This window comes from Arvicola amphibius, chromosome 5, assembly GCF_903992535.2.
Source record: "Arvicola amphibius chromosome 5, mArvAmp1.2, whole genome shotgun sequence".
NCBI lineage: Eukaryota > Metazoa > Chordata > Mammalia > Rodentia > Cricetidae > Arvicola > Arvicola amphibius.
The window spans coordinates 44,344,946-44,352,351 of record NC_052051.1 but is presented as its reverse complement, the minus strand read 5'-3'; the positions used below and the strand labels follow the sequence as shown (position 1 = coordinate 44,352,351).

General features: G+C 47.8%; 1 long non-coding RNA gene across 1 annotated transcript; it reads left to right on the top strand.

Moving 5' to 3' along the window:
• The first annotated feature begins 61 nt into the window (after positions 1-61).
• LOC119815719 lies at positions 62-6,341 on the top strand. The gene is made up of 3 exons (XR_005285563.1): positions 62-257; positions 3,430-3,465; positions 5,558-6,341. It is a non-coding gene; the product is annotated as an uncharacterized LOC119815719 (long non-coding RNA).
• The last annotated feature ends 1,065 nt before the right edge of the window (positions 6,342-7,406 follow it).

Sequence of the window (7,406 nt, the reverse complement as noted above, 5' to 3'; positions counted from 1 at the left end):
ACAGTGTTAAGAACCAAACCGAAAGCAAGCTGGTTTCCTGGTCAGCAGGCACCAGGCCTAGGCTAGGGTTTGTAGTCCCCGTTGCAGCCCGGGCCTGTGGCGTGCTGAGTCACCACCCTAGAAGCTCTCAGTGGGGTTTTTCCATAACTTTGAGGTTTGGAAATGTCCCAGACTCTCCTGCTCTAGCTGGAATCTCATCTCTGGCGTTCCCAGAGGCTTTCTGCCCTCTCTGGGAAACAGCTGCTCAAAGACGGAAAGTAAGTGAAAGCCAGGGCCAAGGTGGGGTGAGAGGGGTTAGGAAGAGGGCCCAGCGGAGAGGGGGATTGTGGGATGGAGAATGGCTCCTTGCTGCTCTCAAAGAACCTTCTATTCCACCTGGCTGGAGAAGATAACCAACAAAGGTTTCTTCCCTTCTCTCCCCTCCTTTCCCTCCCTCCCTCCCTCCTTCCCTCCCTCCCTCCCTCCCCCCCTTTCTTTCTTTCTTCTTTTGGTTTTTCGAGACAGGGTTTCTCTGTGCAGCCCTTGCTGTCCTGGAACTCACTCTGTAGACCAGTTGGCCTCGAACTCAGAGATCTGCCTGCCTCTGCCTGTGCCACCCTCAGCAGGCCAACAAAGGCTTCTTAACAGCAAAGCAGCAATTACAGGGCATCGAGCTGTTCCCTTAGAAGAACTGCTTACAACTTTCTTCTCTAAGAAGGATTTAGGAAAAAAAAAAAAAGCCTGGCAGTGGTGGCAAACACTTTTAATCCCAGCACTCAGGAGGCAGGTGGATCTCTATGAGTTCGAGGCCAGCCTGGTCTATAAGAGCTAGTTCCAGGACAGGCTCCAAAGCTACAGAGAAACCCTGTCTCAAAAAACCAACAACAACAACAACAACAACAACAACAACAAAAAGACTTAGGACAGGGTTTGGGTCTCAGAGGGATCTGACTGAAAACCTCACTCTGTTCTTATACATTCTGTGGTGCTAGGAAAGTGGGAAAGCTACTCCCAGCTTAGAACCAATTTCTTCATCCATGAATAATCATGCCCTCTGTGTATGTTTGCTTTCTGGAATGGGGCAAGGAGGCATCCAGAGGCAGAAAATGGCTTGGTAGGGCACGAGTGCTGAGGGAAAAGCCAACTTCACCAGAATAGCCACGGTAGCCATGGTGGTAGATTTAGGGCCATTGCAATTCCCTCTAAAGCAGATTTCACTATTCATACCCCCACACCCTAAGTCTGGATGGAGCCTCCAGCTAACTCTTATTTAGTGATTCAAGATGGTGCGCAAAATGGCCTATATGCCATCCCTCTCCAACAGAAGGCCTTGACAGTCACGGCTTTTGGCTTTTTTGTTTGTTTGTGTTTTGAGACAGGGTTTTATTATGTAGCCGCGACTGTCCTGGAACTCACTCTATAGACTAGGCTGGCCTCAAACTGACAAAGATCTGCCTGCTTTGGTTTGTGAAGTCCTGGGATTAAAGGTGTGTGGCACTACCACCCGGCCTTGACAGTCACTGTGTAAGAGTCCTTAGGCCTGTGAGGAGGATTTCCAAGAAGACGCTGCTTTGTAGGGGTCTCTGGCTTGCATGGCTGGAGGTGGAGGTGTTTTCTCAACGAGCGAGCGAAGTCCTGCTGTGGTTACTTGAACCACTGAACAGAGAACAGGTTTGGCTTGGATGTGCCTATGGGTAATAATCATTAGCTTGGTGGGCTGGTTCCACTGGAGATGGCAAGAGACTGGGAGATAAAGGTTCTGGTGTAAGTGGCTTAAGTTTTAGAGAGATCTCAGGACCTTCAGTAGGAATGTGAGAAATGAGCCAGTAAGAAAGCAGCCAGTGAACTGGGTTACTATGTTACTATAACAAATCATTATATGAATAAATCAACATAAAAGATGAAAGGTCTCTTGGCTCCATGACTTTGGGCCTGGGCAGTGGGTGTGCACCATGGCAGAAATGTGTGGTAGGGCTAACAGCTCACTTCACGGTAGCGAGGAATTAGAAAGGAAAAAGAGACCATGTCCCACAGCCTCCCTTGAGGGCACACTCCAGACTAGGAATCCGTACTACGCCTACCAGTTAAAGGTTCTGTTACACTGTCGCAGCACCCAGTGCGAGGAGCAAATCTTTAATACATGGGCCACTGGAACCATTTTACACAGCAGGACAAATCGGGCAGTGTTGAGCAGACTCCTGGGGTAGGACATTAACTGCTGACTCCAGATGGACAGAAGGAGGTCAAGAGGCTAGAGGAAGTGCGTGGGCAAAGACCCACTGGTGCTGCTGGTTGGAGGTAGTAAGAGCTAAGAGCAGCATTTGCTACTTAAGTGGTCATGAGGACCTCAGGGGAAGGAGGGAGGGTATTTCCATTGGAGAGCTGGGACATTGGCTGTCTTCTAAGGAACTAATGGGTAGTTTAAAGATTTTCTTGAAATCCCAGAGTTGGGCAGATTCCTTGTCAAACTCCCCACTATCGTGTAACAAGGTGATTATAAGGTGGTCCCCACTTGCTGTTCCAATCTGAACTGACACCCTGTACCTGGTGGACTTATAGCTGTTTCCGATGAGAAGTGGGCTCTGGTTCAAGTTTGTGGCTTGCTTTGGCCAGTGGAAAGTGCTGGAAGTCATGCTGAGTCCTTTCTGAGCTTAGGCTTTAAAAGGCCCCATCTGCTTTTACAGGGTTGCTTAGACAGTGCTGTGTGAACAAGATGAGCCTATGGGAGGGTAAGAGATCTCAAGGAGATAGAGATGGGCTCTGTCTGAGGCCTAATTAGCCCAGCCACTAGCAGGTGCTGAAACATGCCTCTATCCCAGGCAATATCAGAAGGTGCCTGCTCGTCTCATAGCTGATTAGGGACCCATGATGACCCAGACAATAAAAGGTGGCTTAGCTGATCTAGACTTGGAAATTCATGACATTCAAGCCTCTTTATTTTTTTATTTTATTTTATTTTAGGTTTTTTGAGACAGGGTTTCTCTGTAGCTTTGGAGACTGTCCTAGAATTCACTTTGTAGACCAGGCTGGCCTCAAACTCGCGGAGATCCACCTGTCTCTGCCTCCCAAGTGCTGGGATTAAAAGCGTGCGCCACCACTGCCCAGGAAAGCCTCTTTATTTTGAAGGAATTTGTTCTTTACTGTCTAGCTAACCAATACATTCGAATCACTGGACACTCAGGCTGACTCAATACTGAAAGCATCTTGCAGCCTACTCAAGGCCTCCACAAAAGGCTCCCTTGCGACCTCGGCCAGCTTACATTTTGGCTTCTTCTTTATTGATGGAGTTCCCTGGGTACTCTACCATCTCTGTTCTGTATTCTTCTTTGAGATCTCTTTCTGTGTGTGCGTGCGTGCGCATGTGTGTGTCTATATCTGTGTCTGCGCATACATTTATACATATACCCATGACCTCTAACGGGTTCTTTTTTTCCTTTATGTTTTGTGCAGGGCTGGAAATGGAGCCCCAGGCCTTGCATACGCTAGGTGAATGCTCTGCTATTGGGCCATATCCTCAGCTTGTATCTCACATCAGGTTAGTCTGCCCTTGCTAAGGACCCCCTGAAGCACAGACTGCACTTCAGCCCCTTCATTGCTCCTCATTACCTGCCCCCCTTTAGATTATGAGAATCCAGCTCCGTGCATTTGGTTAAATACCATGAGCTAGCCCCGCTTTGCCCCTGAATATAGCAAGAACGGTGAGCCTCAGCCCCCAACAACCAGAGCTAAAATTAGCATATCTGGCTGGGTCAGCTTTCCTGCCCTTTTAGGGCCCCTCCCTACTCAGTAGCTCTCTTCCTTGTGACTAGAGCTGGTCATGGGGCCATCCCCCTCTCACTATCTAGAACCTGATGAACCAGAATGACTTAGGACACCGCCCAGATCTCTGGTCTCTTCGTCATAGCATTTACTGACCAGGGCATTTGGTCACCAACCACAGACACTAATTCTAGCCTAAGTGGAGAGAAATTTTTTGGTCGGTTACCGGGTGCCTTGTGAGATTCCTCACAAGGACTGAGCATGAGGAGACCATGCCTACTAGCTGCCATCGGCACTACTCCTTATGGCTGTGCCCTCAGCTGTCCAGACTCCGAGCTCTGGAGGCATGACTGAGGGAAGGCTGAGCTTGGCTCTGGGCCTGTGCCCTTGTCACCAGAAAAAGCAAATCATTATACTGCTCAACCTCCTTTCTTTTCTTTTTTGTTTTTTCGAGATAGGGTTTCTCTGTGTAGCCCTAGCTGTACTGGAACTCTCTCCGTAGACCAGGTTGGCCTGCAACTCACAGAGATGTGCTTGACTCTGTCTTGGGAGTGTTGGGATTAAAGGTGTGCACTACCACCATCCAGCTTCAGCCTGCTTTCTTATAAAATGCAGGACTACGTGCCCAGAGATGGCAACACCTACAATGAGGTGGATCCTCTTACATGAATCATTAATTGAGAAAATGTTCACAGATTTGCCCAAGGCCCATTTTGATGGAGGCATCTTCTCATTTGAGGTTCCCTCTTCCCCATTAGCTCATGTCAAGTTGATAAACAACTAGCCAGCATACTGTTCCACCACAGATCTCTCCTCCCTACTGGCCCTGTTGCCTGTTCTTCTTCGCTGGTTATGTTCTGACTTGAGATTTACAGAGTTCAAAGTTAACTGTGTCAGGGAAGGGGTGTAAAGCTATGCAGATAAGTCAGTGTCTGTGTTTGAAGCTTTGAAAAAGTCAACTCAGGATTGCATCAGTATTAGAGGAGTCGAAGGTAGGAGGTTAGCAGCAGCACCCTAAGAATCCTCTGAAAGGGAAGTGACTATGGTTTGTTCGGATTCTAGGACAAACTCATGGGGTATGAAAGAAAGTTCCAAGAGAAGCCAGTGAATGAGAATTCAGGCTGCAAGAGCACACTTTTAAAACAGGAGCTCATGAATACGAGTGATACCTAAGGCGGCTCTGAGAGTACAGAAAAGGCGATCGCCTCAGGGGAAACAGGACAAAGGCAAAGGATCTGAAGCCCTACTACCTGTAATAACCTTTTTTTCTCCAAGACAGGATTTCTCTGTGTAGCCCTAGCTGTCCTGGAACTTGCTCTGTAGACCAGGCTGGCCTCAAACTCATGGGGATCCACCTGCTTCTGCCTCCCGAGTGCTGGGATTAAAGGGGTGCGCTCCCCACATCCAACTAAATAACTGAATCATTAAAAATCGATTATGATGAGCTGGACAAATGCACTGGCTGCTCTTCTAGAAGAGCACATTCAGTCCTCGGCACCTAAGGGCATTGCACAACTATTTGTGACTTCAGTTTCAGGGGCTCCAATGCCCTCTTCTGACATTTGTGGACAGTGGGTACACATACCAGGTACACATACATGCATGCAGGCATAGCACTCCTACACATAAAAACAAATGAATCAGTCTTAACAAATTCAGTTTGACTTATTTATACCACTTTTTGTGTTTATGTTTTCAGAACCATGCTGGGAGAGGCACTGCTCAACTAACCAAGCAATATTGGCTATGTATATGTGACATAGTTAAACTTCTCTGGTTTAGCCATTTACAAATGGTGCCATTGTTTTCTCCATTTTAGCCATATGACTGCACGTGATCAAAGATGATTGCCGTCTCCTGAATGATCCAGGCTCCGTACAGATACTCACCTTTTCTGTTAGTATACTTGGTACATGCCCAAGCTATGTGATCTTAAACAAATGACCTAACCTCTCTGACGTTCGGCTGTTATCCTGGCCAGGGCTTCCCGAGGGAGAGCTTGAGGAAAAGGTTTGTGAAGAGGTAGTTTGTTTGAGAATGTGACTCCAGGAAGCAGGAAAGATGGGCAGGGGACTGAATCCTAGAAGAAAACCTGTATAAGGCGGGTCAGCACACTGGCAAACGCTGTGGGTATCTAGGGCTCCCTGCCATCATGACCTTCCCCAGAAAACCTGAAATGTCTCAGAATTGTCTTCTGGAGAACAAGCGCTTACCCACTGGCTCCTCTCTCCTAATGGTCAAGGGAGACCCACAGACCCTAAGTTCCGCGTGCTTATGAGCTACATATGCTGAGATGGGTGCCCTTTGGTTATCTACTTCTCTGTATTCAGGAAACGTGTTCGCTAGGTTTTGGTCAACTTGACACAATCTCGATTCATCTGAGAAGAAGGAACCACAATTCCAGAAGACTGACCTGTGGGGCGTTTTCTTTATTAATGGTTAATGTGGGAGAACCCAGTCGTTGGTTGGTGCCACCCTTGAGTAGGGGGTCATGGATGGTATATGAATGCAATCTGAGCAAACCATGTAGAGCGAGTAAGGAAGCAGCTCTCTTCCATGGCCTCTGCATCAGTTCCTGTCTCCACATTCTTGTCCTGCTTGAGTTCCTGGCCTGAATTCCTTGGGTAATGAACTACAGTCTGAATGATGAAATAAATCCTTTCTTCCCCAAGTCGCTTTTGGTCATGGCGTATGTCTTAGTTAGGTTTTCTATTGCTGTGAAGAGACACAATGACCACACTGAAAACATTTATTTGGGTCTGCTGACAGTTCAGAGGTCTAGTTCATTATCATCATGGCAGGAAGCATGATGACGCGCAGGCAGACACGGTGCTAGAGATGGAGCTGAGAGTACTGTGTCAGGATCCACAGGCAGCTGAAAGAGCAAGTAAGCCACACCGGCCAGGCTTGAGTGTCTGAGACCTCCAAGTCTACCCCCAATGACACACTTCCTCCAACAAGACCACACCTACTCCACCAAGGCCATGCCTCCCAAGAGTGCCAGTCCCTCTGAGCCTGTGGAACCCTTCCGTTCTAACTACCCCAGTGTTTTTTATCACGGCAACAGACACCCAAACCCAGACAGAAATTGGTGCCAAGAGCTGGGTATTGCTGTGACAGAACTGACTGTGTTTGGGGGAGGAATGTGGAAGGGCTTTGGAATGGAAAAGCTACTGGAGTGTTCAGAGCCTAATGAGCGGCGACTGTGGGGACTTAGACGATTGTGTGAGAGCGATGCAGATGGTGGGGACCTGACTTGTGAAGTTTTGTAGGGAAGCAAAGACGAACAGAGCTATTGGAACGATTATTTCGAATTAAGAATTTGAGGTCCTGGTCTGCTGGAGCTGAATAATTGGCTGTGATTAAAAAGAAGCCAGCACGACTAAGGTGAAATCTTTGCTTTGCTGGGACAATCAACGCCCATTAGCTAGTGCTGAGAAATTAGTAGTGATTAAGAAGAGACCGACAATGTTGAGGTAAAATCTCACTGGGCGGTGGTGACGCACACCTTTAATCCCAGGACTTGGGGGCAGAGGCAGGAGGATCTCTGTAAGTTCAAGGCCAGCCTAATCTACAAAGCTGGTTCCGGGACAGCCAGGACTCTTACGCAGAGAAACCCTGTCTTGAAAAACAAAAGAAACAAAAAATTCTTCTTAGGAGCATTTTCT